Source organism: Neofelis nebulosa, chromosome X, assembly GCF_028018385.1.
Source record: "Neofelis nebulosa isolate mNeoNeb1 chromosome X, mNeoNeb1.pri, whole genome shotgun sequence".
Taxonomy (NCBI): domain Eukaryota; kingdom Metazoa; phylum Chordata; class Mammalia; order Carnivora; family Felidae; genus Neofelis; species Neofelis nebulosa.
In genome coordinates, this window is record NC_080800.1 from 112281286 (window position 1) to 112298743 (window position 17458).

The window sequence follows — 17458 nt, forward strand, 5'->3', positions numbered from 1 at the left end:
GTTCTCTGAATTTGTACTGTGTTTTCTGGAATACGTCTTTAATTAGATTGGAAGGCTTTAATGACCCTGTTTCCAGTGGTAAAGTGGGCACTGTTAGTCCACAGCAGGAAGTGGCAAAAGCATTACACAAATTTTCAACTTTTCATACCTATAATCAAGTGCCTATAAAAGACGAGTCTCCGGGTGACTAAGTGTATGATATGTTAGAATATTTTCATCAAAATAAGGAGTATTATGAAGACAAAAGATAAAGAGTATTATGGAGTAGATTTGTCATTTCTAAAGGAGCCTCAGAACTCGAGGAAAGAAAATGCTGAGCTCAGAACCTTACAGTGTCAGACCAACGTCCAAATGAAGGACCTGAAAAGTCCTGTGACAGGCCTGAAAGAAATCAGTACCTGGTATAGCCACAGGCGCAAGATTTGGGGAATCCAGATCCAAAGCTTAATCTTTGAGGGGCTGAATTACAACACAAACTGAATTTACAACTTCACGGGGTCTCTTCTGCTAATGTTAGGGGAAAATGGGATATCGGAAATTGGAATAGGGATATACGGGTGCATGCCAATGAGTGCGGGTCCCTGAGCCTCTGAATTTCCGGAAGTATCTCTGCCAGGAAAAATCAGGCCTTCCACTCCTGCCTGAGAAGGGCTATTTCCCCTTTTCCTGAAGAACCTGTAAGGATTTCACCTGAGATGGTCCTCTGGCAGGGCCCTGCTGATTCCCCTCCTACCACCACCTCTCACTGCTTCTTAACCTATGACTAGACACGAGTGCCCGCCGGCCAGAAGAGCGGGTTACACAATGAGACCCACGGGGAGATGTGACATTCACCAAAAAGAACAGCGTGATTTTTCCAATAGGTATAGGGTAGCCTGGGGTAAATGTAGGAGAATGGTTCTAGAGGGAGGGGTAAGGAGGCAGAAGCAGTATATGCTTGGATCTCGCTCGTGTACAAGTTTTTGCGTGGACACGAGCTTCTATTTCTCTTGCATGCCAGCAGTGAAATTGCTGGGTCACTTGATACCTTTATGTTTAGTGTTGTGATGAGTTGCCAGGCTGTTCTGGGCAGATGCGCATCATTTTGCATTCCCACCGGCAACGTGGGAAGGTCCCAATGTCTTCACCCTTGTTAAACACCTGTTAGCAGCTATCCCCGTGGGTGTCAAGTGGTATCTCATTGTGGTTTTGATGTCCAGCTCCCTGGTGACGGAGAAGGTTTGGGGATCTATTGGCGTGTGTAAGACTGTAAAGATGAGGTCCCCATTGCCTTGCTGAGTGTCATCCAGGAGCCGCTGTCAGCTCCTGCTTTCCTCCGCACCTCTTCTCACGTGGACCCCAACATCTTCCAAGCGGCAAAGGGTGGCCAATCCTTCCTGGCTTCATCTTCTGCTCCCCAATCAAGAAATCGGCCTGCCTTCAATGGACCCACCTGCGTGCGTCAGGCCCATCCACGGGACGCGACAACTGCCGGACAGCGGAAACAGGGAGGTTAGGCCAGCTGCAAAAGCCCATCACAGAAGGTCACCGCCGGGGTGGGAGGAGGCTGCGGGGCTGTTGGGAGCAGCGAGGACCAGGACGCGGGGACGCTGGAGGCCCCGGTCGCGGACCTGGGGTGCGGTAGGGCGGCGGCGGGCGGGGCGGCTTCCCGGTCGCGTGCGGCTCCCTGCAGAGGACCCGGGGACTCCGAGCGCGCCTCCTAGTGGCGGGGGCGCCTGCAGCCGTGCAGCCGTGGGGGCGGGGTCGCCTGCAGCCGCGGGGACGGTGGCGCGGGGGCGGGGACGCGCGGAGCCCCAGGGTCGCCGGCGAGCGGAAGGCCTTCGGAGCGGTACCCCGCCCCCCCCGGGGCCGGGATGAGTCAGCGAGGGCAGCCGCGGGGTTCTGGCGATGGCTGGGCGTGTGCATTTCCGTCCGTTTCCGCAGGTGTCCGTCCTTGCGGCATCCAGCCGTTGGCAGTGTTGACAGTGACCCCAGGGACTGCCCCAGGGACCAAGAGAAGAATGCAGCTTTGAGGATGGGGTGCGTTAACGCCGAGTACCCCGACTCCTTCGGCCACTGGGGAGAAGCCAAGTTCTCCCAGCCCAAACATCGGTGGGGGGAGGGGCTGCGTTTTGTAAGGGAAAAGGTCAAAAAAACCGTCAGGACGCTGCCCGACTTCACATTTCTGCTGGATGGGGATCACTGCCTAGCCCCCAGGCTTTTACCGTGTCTTCGAAAAGATGGGGAAGTTAGAGGGGACCTAGATAGACTGCGGGGCGCAGTTTCTGTGGCACTGCCCACAATGTGGTGACGAAAACTTGGCACCCCGCAGACTACACCGCGGGCGGGCCTTGCCGGGGATGCGTATCAGAAGCGGCGAGAATGCAGACACTTTCTGTTCTGATGATGGTTGTCGTGGGGACTGGATTCTTCCATATGTGACAGTACCCTGGCTTCCAGCATTCTGGAAAGTGCGGTTCCTCAAGTGCCCAGCATTTTTCGCGCTGGAAACTGGTACACACCACAAGAAAACCTGTAGTCCATCCACCCAGAATTCCCGCATCGAGCCCCTCTTAAATAATAACAAACAGTACATGTTTCCAGAAACTCTATCAGTGAGAAGTTTATTATGGCTGCCATTTCCCCACCCGGGAAACAGGGGTGGGGGGGTATTAGGGACTATGAACTCTGTGAAAGCTATAGAAGACCCCAGAGAAAAGTCACAATTACCGAAGCAAAAGTGACAGTCTTCTAGTTCAGATATTGGCCCAATCAGGATACATCATCGAATGAGAGGGCCTGGGAACCAGATTCTGCTTTAATACAAAAAGGAAGAAATCTTATAAAAGGTGTCCAAATATAGTAAACGTTTCCAGTTATAGCTGATTAAGATTTAAAACTTAGGGGGCGCCTGGGTGGCTCAGTTGGTTAAGCATCTGACTCTTGGTTTCAGCTCAGGTCATGATCTCACGGTTCCTGAGATTGAGCCCCCGCCTGAGGCTGCTGTGCGCTGACAGCGTGGAGCCCGCTTGGGATTCTCTCCCTCTCTCTTTGCTCCTTCCCTGCCCATGTTCGTTCTCTCTCTCTCCCTCTCTCTCTCTCTCTCTCAAAAATAAATAAGTAAACTTTAAAAAAAAAAAGATTTAAAACTTGGGTTTTCATTTTGGGAGTGGCATTTTATTTTTTATTTTCTTTTTAAAGTTTATTTATTTATTTTGAGAGAGAGAGAGAGAGAGAGAGAGAGAGAGAAAACACAAGGGGAGAGGCAGAGAGAGAGAGGGAGACAGGGAGAGAATCCCAAGCAGGCCCCACATTCTCTGTGCAGAGCCGGACACAGGGCCCGAACTCAAGAACCCCGAGATCATGGCCACCCAGGTGCTCCAGGGGTGGTATTTTAAAGTTCAAATCATAGCTGCTAAAGGTCATCAATCAAAGATAAAGGAGGGGAGGGGAGGGGAGGGGAGGGGAGGGGAGGAGAAACCTTAGTAAACTGCATCTCGTAATCATTTTATCTGGAACTTTATATACTTTCCCACTTTCAAAGCTTAGTTTAAATACAGCAAAATTTATATAAAATTGCCACTGCAGTACAAAGCATTACAACGAAATCGTTAGTGTTGAATGGAACATGCTAGTTCACTCTTGACACATTTGTTTGGAAGGGGTTGCTTCACCGGCTTTATAATTTAAAAAATAGGTTTTTAAGCCCCCTGTGAGAAGAGAGTGATTTTCAGGATTACAGACTCCTGCACCACTGTGTTAAGATGTGCCTGGGCTTTGGGACCTTCATAAAACATACTCTCATCTGGGTTCTATTTGATTGATAACAAAGTTTAAACAGTGTTTTCACCTCACCGGTAGAAACACCGTTGTTTGGGGTTTTCGTTTAATGCTACCACAATAAAATACGCATTTTGGCATTAAAAACTCCGACCTCAGCAGTACGCATATTAGTGTCTGAATAACCAGACGACTGGACTATGGTGGGGGCATAATTAGAACCCTGCCTCCTACGCAGGCCAAAAGTGGACAACTGCTGTGCTACAGCCCCACCTGCAACAGCCCTGAAGGACAGTGGTGAAGAGGAAGCCTCCCAGAGGGAAGATTTTGAGCAGTGCACTTGCTTGGCCATGCTGCCTGGAGGAGATGAGAGATGGCCAGCGGTATGAGTGTATGGCCATGCATATGCCACATCCGAGTCGTTAGCTGAATGGTCAGGGACTTTGAAAACACATGACTGAAAATTGGTGGCAAGGAGGTCTAGGGAAGACGTATGTGGATACACTTATCTGAAGAGACATATGAAGGGAAGTGTGTGTCATGGGTGATCTGTCAATCTAACTTGGCAACTAACCTTACCGGCACAAACATTCAATATTCTGATGGCTAGCACACCCATTTGGTAAATATCCATCAGGCTCTTCCCCAGCAGCCATGTCAGAACCCAGGGGGGTCAAGAACTAAGTGGCCAAGTGGCAGGGATGGAGGTTGTGCTCAGCACCATGGGCCTCCACTCACCAAGGCTGACCTCACCACAGCCACTGCTGAGTGCCCCATCTTCTGAGGGCCAGACGCAGGGCCAACATGGAGCCCCTGATATGGCACCAGTCTCCAGAGTGATCAGCCAGCTACCAGGTGGCAGGGAGTTCACTCTAGAACACTTCTATTAAGGAAGGGGCAATGCTTTGTGCTTCCCCAAACAGATACTTACTCTGGATATGGATTTTCCTTCCCACCTGTAGTGCTTTGGAGAAACCAATATTGTTGATTTGAAAATGCCTTATTCACACCCTATGACCCACCAATTGCATTACTGGGAATTTATCCAAAGGATACAGAAATGCAGATTCGAAGGGGCACATGTACCCCACTGTTTATAGCAGTACTATCAACAGTAGCGAAAGTATGGAAAGAGCCCAAACGTCCATCAACTGATGAATGGATTAAGAAGATGTGGTGAACATATATACGATGGGCTACTACTTGGCGATGAAAAAGAATGAAGTCTTGCCATTTGCAACAACTAGAGGTTGGAACTAGAAGGTATTATGCTAAGCAAAATAAGTCAGTCAGAGACAGACAGATATCATTTGATTTCACTCATAAATGGAATTTGAGAAACTTAACAGATGCCCATAGGGGAAGGGAAGGAAAAATAAGATAAAAACAGAAAGGGAGGCAAACCATAAGATACACTTAAATATAGAGAATAAACTGAGGGTTGATGGGAGTGGGGGGTGGGGGGTGGGTTAAACGGGTGATGGGCATTAAGGAGGGCACTTTTCGGGATGAGCACTGGGTGTCATATGTAAGTGATGAATCACTGTGTTCTACTCCTGAAGTCAAGACATACACTGTATGTTAACTAACTTGAGAATAAAAAAAAAAGAAAAGAGAAAAGAAAAGAGGAAAGGAAAGGAAAGGAAAGAAAGGAAAGGAAAGGAAAGGAAAAGAAAAGGAAAAGGAAAAGGAAAAGGAAAAGGAAAAGGAAAGAAAAGAAAAGGAGGGGCGCCTAGGTGGCTCAGTTGGTCAAGCGTCCGACTTCAGCTCAGGTCATGATCTCATGGTTTGTGAGTTCGAGCCCTGTGTCTGGCTCTGTGGTGACAGCTCAGAGCCTGGAGCCTGCTTCGGATTCTGTGTCTCCCCCTCTGTCTGTCCCTCCCATGTTCATGCTCTCTCGCTCTCTCTCTCTCTCAATAATAAATAAACGTTAAAAAAAATTTTAAAGAAAAGAAAACTGCCTTATTCACCATATCATGGCATTTCAAACAGCATCACTTCTAAACAAGAAATCCATTTCATAGGAAATGAGTGCAGCAATTGAGCAATATTCGTGGAATTCACTGGTCTTCAGTTTCTCCTCATCCTGAAGTGGAATGACTTTTGGAAGACCTCCATTGTTTCTAGCTTAGTGGCAATAATTTGAGGGTCTGGGGCAACAGCCTCTAGGAGATGATCACCATTTATCTAAGCACATACATGCATAGATATATGGTGCCGTTCCTCTTGTCACATGGCTTTACGGATCCTGCAATGAAGGTATGGAAATGGGTATGCCTCTCCTCACTTTTACCCCTAGCAATACAATAGAAAATTTTTGCTTCCTGTCCCCGTGATAATAGATCTAGCTCTTCTGGACCAGAGGTCTTAGTTCCAAAGAAAGAAATGCTTTCACCAGGGGATAAAACAATGACTCCATTGAATGGGAAGTTGAGACTTCCAGCTGGCCACTTTGGACTCCCCAGACCTCTCGATCGACAGGAAAAGAAGGGCTGTACTGTATTGGCTGTGGTGACTGAACCTGACTATCAAAGGCAAATTGAGTTCTTACTACAAAAGTGCTACGGAGGAGTATGTCTGACATATCTAGAGAGCTTCCTGATACACCCGTGTTCCGCGATTAGTCAATGGATGACGTATGTATATCACATCATCACGGTATGCATTTTAAATATCTTACACTTTTATTTGTCAATGAAGCTGGAAAAAGGTCAATAGATAATAATAGTAACCTAACTGAGAGAGAACATCTAACGCCCAAACCATTCAGGAATGAAGGTTTGAGTCATCTCCCCAGGCAAGGACTCAAGAGGAGCTGAGGGGCTGGCAGAGGACAAGGGTTGTGAAAGAAGGCAGTTATAGGGGCACCTGGGTGGCTCAGTCACTTAAGCATCTGCCTCTTGATTTCAGCTCAGGTCATGATCTCACGGTGTGTGAGATTGAGCCCCGAGTTGGGGGCTCCATGCTGACAACATGGAGCCTGCCTGGGATTCTCTTTCTCCCTCTCGTTCTGTTCCTCCCCCATGCTCTCTCTCTCTCTCTCTCTCTCTCTCTCTCAAAATAAATAAATAAACATTTTTAAAAAATAAATAAACTTAAAAGAAGAAGGTAGTTATAAGTGCCAGCAATGTGATCTGCTGCAGAAACCAGGAATATAATAGCTTCTGCCTGAAGAGTTACTAACACACATCTCCTCAAGTGGGAAAACAAACAAGTAAGAAAGCCAACTGTATTTTCAAAGGATATCCTTAGGGCTAAAGCCAAACTTTACAGATGGAGAATCATAACATTAAAAAGCTCCGTTGCTTTTTCTTAACCTCTGGAAGGCAATTCCCTTGAGTGTCACATTCTAGGAAACCAGAAAAATCCAGCATCATTCTACAGCACAGCAAACCTATCCTTGTTTTTCCCAGAGAGTTGCGATAACAGGTTATGTTTTTGATGTAATTAGCTCTGTTATGAAGATGGTGAATGAAAATTAACTTTTTCTAGTACCTTCTCAAGGTCCTGAATCTTTTTTTAAACCTGAAAATAAACAGAAATGCCATTAACCAAAAGATGCCTAAGACATCTATGCTATGCAAGACATTGTGGGGGATACAAAACATGGGACTATAAAATGAATCTACATGAAAGGTTGCAGGATACAAAATCAACACGCAAAAATCAGCTGCGTTTCTGTACACTAACAATGAAATACCTGAAATGAAAATGAAGAAAACAATTCCATCTATAATACCATCAAAAGGAATAAAATACTTAGCAATAAACCCAACAAAGAAAGTGACACGTTTGTACATTGAAAACTACAAGACATTGCCGAAATGGGGTGCCTGGCTAGCTCGGTTGGTAGAACATGTGACTTTTGATCTTGGGGTCATGAGTGTGAGCCCCACATTGGGTGTAGAGTTTACTTTAAAAACTCACTGAAACAGGCACCTGGGTGGTTCAGTTGGTTGAGCGTCCGGCTCTTGATTTCAGCTCAGGTCGTGATCTCAAGATTTGTGAGATCAGTCCCCGAGTCAGGCTCGACACTGACAACATAGAGCTTGCTTGGGATTCTCTCTCTCTCTCTCTCTCTCTCTCTCAAAATAAATAAACTTAAGGGGCACCAGGGTGGCTCATTCAGTTGAGCGTCCAACTCTTGATTTCAGCTCAGGGTTCATGGGATGGAGCCCTGTGTTGGGCTCCATGCTGAACATGGAGCCTGCTTAAGATTCTCTCTCTCCCTGTGTCCCTCTCCCCCGCTCATGCTCTCTCTCTCTCTCTAAAAGTAAAAAAAAAAAAAAAAATTAAATTGCAGACAGAAATTAAGATGATACAAATAAATGGAAAGACATCCCATGTCCATAGATTGGAAGGTTTAATATTGTTAAGATGCTTATACTACCCAAAGCAATCTACAGTGCAGCCCCTACCAAAATCACAATGGCATTTTGTGCAAAAATAGAAAAATTCATCCTAAAATTCATATGGAATCTCAAGAGACACTGAATAGCCAAAACTATTTTGAAAAGGAGGAAAACACCGGAGGACTCAGGCACCTGGGTGTCTCAGTCAGGTAAGTGACTGACTCTTGATTTCCACTCAGATCGTGATCTCACAAGCCCCACATTGGGCTCTGGGCTGACAGCATAGAGCCTGCTTGGGATTCTCTCTCTCTGCCCCTCTCCTGCTCTCGCTCTCTCCGTCTCTCTCAAAATAAATAAATAAACTTAAAAAATGGGAAGACTCACATTCCTAATTCCAAAATGTATTACAAAGCTTCAGTAATTAAAACAGTGTGGTACTCAGGGTGCCTGGGTGGCTCAGTCGGTTAAGCGGCCGACTTCGGCTCAGGTCATGATCTCACGGTCTGTGAGTTCGAGCCTCGCGTCGGGCTCTGTGCTGACAGCTCAGAGCCTGGAGCCTGTTTCAGATTCTGTGTCTCCCTCTCTCTGACCCTCCCCCGTTCATGCTCTGTCTCTCTCTGTCTCAAAAATAAATAAACGTTAAAAAAAAAATTAAAAAAAAAACAACAGTGTGGTACTGGTGGGAAGATCCACAAAGAGACCAATAACAGAATAGAGATCCTCGAAATAAATCCTTGCATATATGGTCAAACTCTCTTCTACAAGAGCGCCAAGACCACTCAATGGGGAAAGGAGTCTCTTCAAAAAATGGTACTGGGGGGTGGGACGGGGGTGCTTGGCTGGTTCAATCAGTAGAGCATGTGATTCTTGATATCAGTCATGAGTTCAAGCTCCACATTTGGCGTGGAACCTGCTTTAAAAAATTTTTTTTAATGGTACTGGGAAAACTGGATAGCCACATAAAAAAGAATAAAGTGGGGCCCTTATCTCACACCATAAACAAAAAAACTCAAAATGGATTAAAGACTTCAATGTAACACCTACAATAATAAAACTCCTGAAAGAAAACATAGAGGGGAAGCTCCTTGACATTGGATTTGGCAATAATTTCTTAGATATAACACCAAAAGGCAAAATGGTGCTGTACATAGAGAAGGCTTTTGCAAGTGAGGGAGTTCAGGAGTTCCGTTTATTTATTTATTTATTTATTTATTTATTTTAATGTTTGTTTATTTTAGAGACAGAGGGAGACAGAGCGAGAGTGGGGGATGGGCAGAGAGAGAGGGAGACAGAGAATCCGAAACAGGCTCCAGGGTCTGAGCTGTCAGCACGGAGCCCGACGCGGGGCTCGAACCCACGAACCGTGAGATCATGATCTGAGCCGAAGTCGGACGCTCAACCGACTGAGCCACCCAGGTGTCCCAAGGAGTTCAGTTTAAATGTGTGGAACGGGTTGAGTTTTAAATGTCTCTTAGCCATGCAAGTGGAGGTACCATGTATGCATTTGAATTTGAGTCTGGAGTTCAGGAGCAAGTTGTAATCTAGAGGTATAAACTTGGGAGTTGCTGAAATACACATCGTATTTAAAGTTCCAAGACTATGGTGGGACCATCTAGGGAGAGGGTACATTCACGGGGAAGAAGGCCCAGGATTCGAATTAGTGCCCCTACAATATAGTGTCGGGAATGAAAAACAACAACCAGAGAAAGAGAATGAAAAAGAGGGCAGAAATCGGGAAAACGGGCTTTCTGGAAACCCGAGAAGTTTTTCGTGGGGGACTGAGCAAATGACTGTGTCAAATGCTGCTGAGAAGTTAAAGGCAACACGGTTTCAGGTAGAGCGGAGGAGGCAGGAGCCAGGCTGCACTGGGTTAGAGTGTGAACAGGAGGTGAGGACTGCAGAGAGTGAACACAGGCCCATCTTCCAGTTGAGCCGTCATCTTCTACTGCCCCCAGAGACCCGCTTCATCCTACTGACTCTTGCAGCAGCTCCAACCGGTTGCACATTATTAGATTCTTTCTCGTTCATTTGCAAGCATGCTCATATCTGTTTCTCAAAGACATAATTACCATCTTCCTTCCTATTTCATTAACAGCAAGGCCATACCCTACCTTCTCTTAGATGACGAAGGACCGTCGCGTTCTCCAGGACTTTTCATTGTGTTTTCAAGCCCCGCAGCAAACTCATCTGCCTCATCAGTCACCATTCACTGAAAAGAATCAACCAACATGTCCATTAATGACAAAAAATGTAACCGCTGCAAAATCGGAAAGTCTGCATATATGTCTAAAATCATGCATTTGCATCATTAATATAAGTGTTAATCGTGCAACAAGAATTTACCATCCACCAAGAAACGCTCTGTTCTCAGGGCGCCTGGGTGGTTTAGTCAGTTAAGCATCTGACTTGATTCAGGCTCAGGTCACGATCTCACGGTTCATGGGTTCAAGTCCTGTGTTGGGCTCTGTGCTGCCAGCATGGAGCCTGCTTGGGATTCTCTCTCTCCCTCTCTTTCTGCCCCTCTCCCACTCATGCTCTCCCTCTTCAAAATAGATAAATGAACCTAAAAAAAATAAATGCTCTATTCTCAGAAATGCAACTTAATTTTAATGCAGTCTAAGTGAAATGAGGAGGAAGTAAAATACAAGGGATTGTCCAAAGTCAAACATGATACAACCATGATTAATCAAAACGTTTGGGGAATGAGTGGCTCTCATCAACCAAAAGGAGCCAAACACGTGGTTACCCATGGACGAGGTATAACCCATTCTGTGTCAACCCTCTTTAGGGGAAATCATTCGTGTGTGTGTGTGTGTGTGTGTGTGTGTGTGTGTGTGTGTTATGCTTTAAACTCATCATTGACAACTATTAATTACCTACCTAATGCTACACATAGATGGTGAAGGGTTAGGTAGCTTGAAAATGTTAAGTCCCCAAACACAGGGAAATTCAAATATGTCCATCAAGGTGCCAGGTAGAGAGGGGTGCTTTTCGATGTTGGGGAATAAGGACCAGAAGTATAGAAGGTTATCTTTTTTTATTTTTTTAATGTTCATTTATTTTTGAGAGAGAGAGAGAGAGAGCGCAGAGGAGGGGCAGAGAGAGAGAGGGAGACACAGAATCTGAAGCGGCCTCCAGGCTCTGAGCTGTCAGCACAGAGCCCGACGCGGGGCTTGAACTCACGAACCAGGAGATCATGACCTGAGCCAAAGTCGGACGCTTAACCAACTGAGCCACCCAGGCACCCCTAAGTTATCTTTAAGCTGTCAACATCCAAAGGTAACCAAAACTATGCCCCGTGTTGTTTGAATAAAATCACAAGAAACAATTTTCCACACCATTTGCATCTTCCACACCAGGAGAGTACAAAGAGGGTGAAAACATTTCATTGAGGACCTGCCAGGCACTGTTCTAAATGCTTTACATGTATTGACTCACTCACTTAATCCCCTGCAGAGCCCTGTGAACTAGGTATGACTATCATTCTCATTGTTATAAATAAGGAAACCAAAGCACAGGAAGATTAAGGGAAACTCTAATTAATTGAAGATTGGGGTAAAACGGAATACCATCAAGTCTAGTTTTTGTGAGGCAAGGATTATTACCTGTCCTGTGCCTCAATACCGATGGCCTCTTCCACAAGTGCAGATATAACATGTCCCTCCCATCCCCACTAGGGCTGCGATAGAGCCCCAGAGAAGAGCCAGCCTTCAAGGCTTAGAAAGAGCACCCAAGGAAAAGCACAACTCCCAGCACTGAGATACAGCACCAAAGGAAGCATCCTCGCCAGGGCTGAAATATAGCACCCAAGGAAAGTCCCCCAAATGCTTAGCTGAGATATGGTGCCGAAGGGAAAGCCCCTCCTCCAGTGTTGACATAAACACCCCAGAAAGAGTGTCACACTTGGGCTGAAATAGAACAACCAGTGAAAAGTCCTCTCCAGGACTTAGCAAGAACTTAAGAGGAAAATCCCCACCTCCAAAGGGTTGAAGTCCGGGTCTTGGAGATGCCGAGCTATGACTCAATGTATGGCAGAGGATTTTTGTGGTGCTGGAAACCCAGCCTCTGGAATGAGAGCTGTAGCACCAAAGGGAGAATCCCTTTGTCCAGGGCTGAGAGCAAACACTCCAGGAAAAAGCCCCCCTTTTAACATGGTTGAGATGGAGGGCCTTGGGAAGATCTCCACCCTGCCTCCACTCAGACAGGGCACCTAAGTAAAAGCCCCCTCTCCGTGTCTAAGACAGAGCATCCAAGGAAGAACCCTCACCCCAGGGCAATATAAAGCACCCATAGAGGAGCGCACTTTCACAGGGTTTAGATACGGAATCTAAGAAACAGCCCCCAACCCAGGGCTGAAATGAAGCAATCAAGAAAGTAACTCCCCACTGCATGGCTGATAAGCAAGAAAGGCAGGTCCCTTCCCCCAACATAGCTGAGATAAGGAGCACGCATGGGAAAGTCTTCCCCCAGTACTGAGCTAACCATCCAAAGAAGAGATCCTCCTCGCTGGACTGAAATAACACCCAAAGAAAGCCCCCTCATCAACACAGCTGAGAGAGAGAGTGCCCAAGGGAAAGCTCTCCCCTGGGGCTGAAACAATCACCCAAGAAAGAGTCCCCCATATAGCTGAAGGCAGAACCCCTACAAAATAGTCTCCCCACCCCATGGCTGATCTATAGCACCCAAGGAAGCACCTCAATCCCTCCCAAGGTTGAGATAGGTCAACCAAGGAATAGTACCACGCCCTGGCCTGAGAACACCCAAGGAAGAGTCCCCCTTCCAGGGCAGAGATAAAGTGCCCAAGGAAAAGTATTCCCACCCCAGGAGTTGAAATCCTTACCTTACTGAAGGAGACTAGAAGTAACTCAGACAATGGCAGTCAAGTTGTGGTGTCACACCGTTGGAACTTTCTAGAAATCAGCCTTCTGACAGTTGCCTGAAATCTGCCTCAGGGGTCGCTGAGGATGTTGTACGCAGAGATGTCTCACCGGAAGCGCTCGGATGTATTAGTGCTTGGGAGGGTTTAAAGGGAAGCTGTTGGCGTGCTGCCGGCCACACCGCCCTGTAGCAGCTGGGTACAGGAGAAGCTGCGTGCAGGGTCTGGTGCTGGAGAAGCCTGGTGCCCAGCAGGTGCCAGCGCCGCCCGATCAGGAAGCAAAACTTTCCCCCTGCAATGTCTCTGGCGCCCCCTACAGACAAACTTCAGTGACGACTGCCGCAAGAAAAAGGAACCAGATCAGGCCAAATCTGGTGGGCCTGAATTGGGAGCTGAGAGGCAAGAAATCCATAACCAGTACGCTGTATTCACAAAGGAGCAAAGTCATACAATGATCCTAATCAATGTAGAAAGCACAAATGATAAGACGTAATAACTATCCATGAGGACAAAATCAAAAGCATTGGTTGAAGAGTGAATCTGCCAGAAATCTGCAATGCACATCATTCCTTGTGATGAAAATGAGAAATATTCTTTGCCAGGACAAGAATGTCCACTATCACCATGTCTATTCAACACTGCACTACAAGAATCCCTAGCTTGCACCACGAGACAATAAAAGATAAATAAGTTGTTTAGCTAACCTGAAAACTCAAAGTAGTCTATAGACTAAGAATTGAACAATGAGGCTAGATGTAAAATCAACACATGAAAATTAACTGTATTTCTATATAACAGCCACAAGAAATTTTGGGAATGTAAGTTTTTAAGCTATTGCTAAAGTTAGCTAAACTATATAAGGAATAAATATATAAAGATAGAAATACATAGTATATATATGGAATATATATGTATATGAGAGAGTGTGTGTGTATGCGAGAGAGAGAGAGAGAGAGAGAGAGAGAGAGAGAGAGAGAGGGAGAGAATGGAATGAATATAACCAAATGTGTGGAAAACCAGTATGCAGATAATTATAAAATTTTATTGAAAGACACCAGAGAATATTTAAAGAGATGGCTATGCCATAAACACCATAGATAGGAAGACGTGGTGTCCATTTCCTTAACCACTCATTTAGTGTATAAATCTAGCACAATTACAATCTAAATCCCAATAGAGTTGTTCATGAAACCTGACAAGCTGATTCTGAAATTTACATGGAAAAGTAGATGCCCCCAAATAGCCCAGACAAACATAAAGAAGAACAAAGTAGGAGAATCTGACTTGCTGTCTCAAGACTTACTAACCTTTAGTAATAAAGACAATGTGCCAGGGATACAGAGATACATACATCGAACAAAGCAGAGCCCACATCATGCATAGATGGACATTTCATGCATTTCAGAGATGCCATTTCAGATCACTGGGGTAAGAACAGACTTTTCTTCTTTTTGCAGTATATGGCACTGGGACAATTGGCAATCTATGTGAAAAATAGATTGGGTTTCTTCTTTATACCATATACAAAAAAAGAAACAATTTAGATGATTAAGTACTTAAATATATAAAAAAGACTGTAGAAGAAATTTGGAAGACTTCAGAATAGGATGTCAACTATACTTCAATAAAAAAAAGAAAAAAGACTTCAAACTAGGAAAATACGTCTTTTTTCATGTTTATTTCTTTTTTTAATGTTTATTTATTCATGTTTATTTCTTAAATTTATTTTGAGAGAGAGAAAGAGGAAGCATGAGCGGGGGGGGGGAAGAGAGAGAGAGAGAGAGAGAGAGAGAGAGAGAGAGAGAGAGAGAATCCCAAGAAGGCTCCATGCTAAGCACAGAGCACATGGGGCTTGATCTCAAGACCTGGCGATCACAACCTGAGCCAATATCAAGTGTGAGCCTCCTAACCAATGGAGCCACCCAGGCGCCTCCAAAATAGGAAAAGAAGGAAAAAAAAATTGCTAAGCATAACAGAAAAGGTGGATACAATTGCATTGGCAATACTCTCATTTTTAAGTTTGATGATAAATTTACAAACATCCATTTTATTAAGTTTCATCGTACGTAAAATGTCCCATATATTTTTGTATGAATGAAGTTACATTATAAAACGTTTGCCTGGGAAAAGAAAGGCTTATAAGTTATGGCAGAGAAGGAGGACAGTGCCCTTAATAACCACGGAAGAAATAAATCCAACTTTTAGCAGAAGTTTAGTCTTACTAGTGAACCTGTGGTTTGAAGAAATTATTATAGAAGCAGGGTTCCCATTAAAGAAAATTGAAAAAACAAAAATCCTAGCAGGCTGTTATTTTTAATGGATATTTGCTACATCCCTTGAATGCAAAGATGAGTCAACATTTAAAAATCTATTCTTGGGGCACCTGCGTGGCTCAGTCGGTTGAGCGTCCGACTTCAGCACAGGTCATGATCTCGCGGTCTGTGAGTTCGAGCCCCGCATCCGGCTCTGTGCTGACAGTTCGGAGCCTGGAGCCTGCTTTGGATTCTGTGTCTCCCTCTCTCTCTGCTCCTTCCCTGTTCATGCTCTGTCTCTCGCTCTCTCTCTCTCTCTGTGTCAAAAATAAATAAATGTTAAAAGAAAATTTTTAAATAAAAAAATAAAAATCTATTCTTATAATTTACCACTTCAATAGGTAAACAAAGAAAAAATTACGATTCTCTCAATATATACCAAAAATGCATATGACAGGGGCGCCTGGGTGGCGCAGTCGGTTAAGCGTCCGACTTCAGCCAGGTCACGATCTCGCGGTCCGTGAGTTCGAGCCCCGCGTCGGGCTCTGGGCTGATGGCTCGGGGCCTGGAGCCTGTTTCCGATTCTGTGTCTCCCTCTCTCTCTGCCCCTCCCCCGTTCATGCTCTGTCTCTCTCTGTCCCAAAAAAAAAAAAAAAAAAAAAAATTAAAAAAAAAAATGCATATGACAAAATTCAAGATCCATTCCCAATTTTAAACATAACAATAACAAGGAGTAAGATATAAGGTTAATATATAAAAGTCAATTGCTTTCCTAAATACCAGTGATTAATATTGGAATATGAAATTAAAAAAAAAATGCCATTTGCAACAGCACCAAAATAATGAAACACATACACATCAAATGAAATATGCACAGGATCTCTGTATGGAAAACCACAAGAGCTATATAAATAAAGAGATATTCCATGTTCACAAATTGGAAGATTCAATATTATTAAAATATCAGTTCTGTCCAGCCTGATCTGTTCAAAGCAATCCCAAATCAAAATCTCAGCAAGTTATTTTATTGACCAACTGGCCACAAAGACTATAGGGAAAGATGGAAGACCCTGAACAGCCAACACAATACTGGAAAATAAGAACAAACATGGAGGACCCACACTACCCAATTCCAAGACTTAATATAAAGCCATAGTCGTTGGGGCTCCTGGGTGGTTCAGTCGGTTAAGCATCCGACTTTGGCTCAGGTCATGACCTCACAGTCTGTGAGTTCGAGACCCGCATCGGGCTCTGTGCTGATGGCTCGGAGCCTGGAGCCTCCTTCAGATTCTGTGTCTCCCTTGCTCTCTGCCCCTCCCCTGCTCACACTCTGTCTCTATCAAAAAAAAAATGAATAAACAGTTAAAAAAATTTAAAAAAAATAAAGCTATAGTCATAAAGACAGTATGGTACTGACAAAAGAGTAGACACGTGGATCAATGAAACAGAGTAGACAAGCCAGAAAGAGACCAGCACATATAGTTAACTGACTTTTGACAAAGGAGCAAAGGTGATTCAAGGGAGAAAGCATAGTTTTCTCAACAAATGGGATTGGAACAATCAGCTATCCATCCATGTGGGGAAAAAAATGAACCTAGACACAGATCTTCTGTCTTTCACAACAATTAACTCAAAATGTATAATGGGCCTAAATATAAAATGAAAAACAATAATATTTCTGTAAGAAAACATAGGAGAAAATCTAGACGACCTTGGGTTTGGAAATGAGTTTCTAAGTTCAAAACCAAAAGGAAAATTCACAAAAGAAATCTGATAAGTTGGACTTTACTAAAATTAAAAACTTCATTGTGATACATGCTTTTACAAGAATGAAAAGACAAACCACAGGGGAGCCTGGGTGGCTCAGTCGGTTGAGCGTCGACTTCAGCTCAGGTCATGATCTCACGGCTGGTGACTTTGAGCCCCGCATCGAGCTTGGGCTTGCTGCTCTCAGCGCAGGACCTGCTTTGCATCCTCTGTCTCCCTCTCTCTCTGCCCCTTTCCCGCTTGCACTCTCTCTCTCTCTCTCTCAAAAATAAACATTAAAAAAAAAAAAAAACGACAAACCACAGAATGGGAGAAAATCTTTGAAAAACACATATCTGTAAAAGACTTGTATTTGAAATATACCACAATCTCTTAAACCTCAACAGTAAGAAAAGAAACAGCACAATTTGAAGTTGGGGAAAAGATCCAAATTAGATACTTCACCGAAGACA

General features: G+C 44.7%; 1 pseudogene; it reads left to right on the forward strand.

Moving 5' to 3' along the window:
- Positions 1 to 234: 234 nt before the first annotated feature.
- On the forward strand, positions 235 to 2734 carry LOC131502151 (uncharacterized; annotated as a pseudogene).
- Positions 2735 to 17458: the final 14724 nt, after the last annotated feature.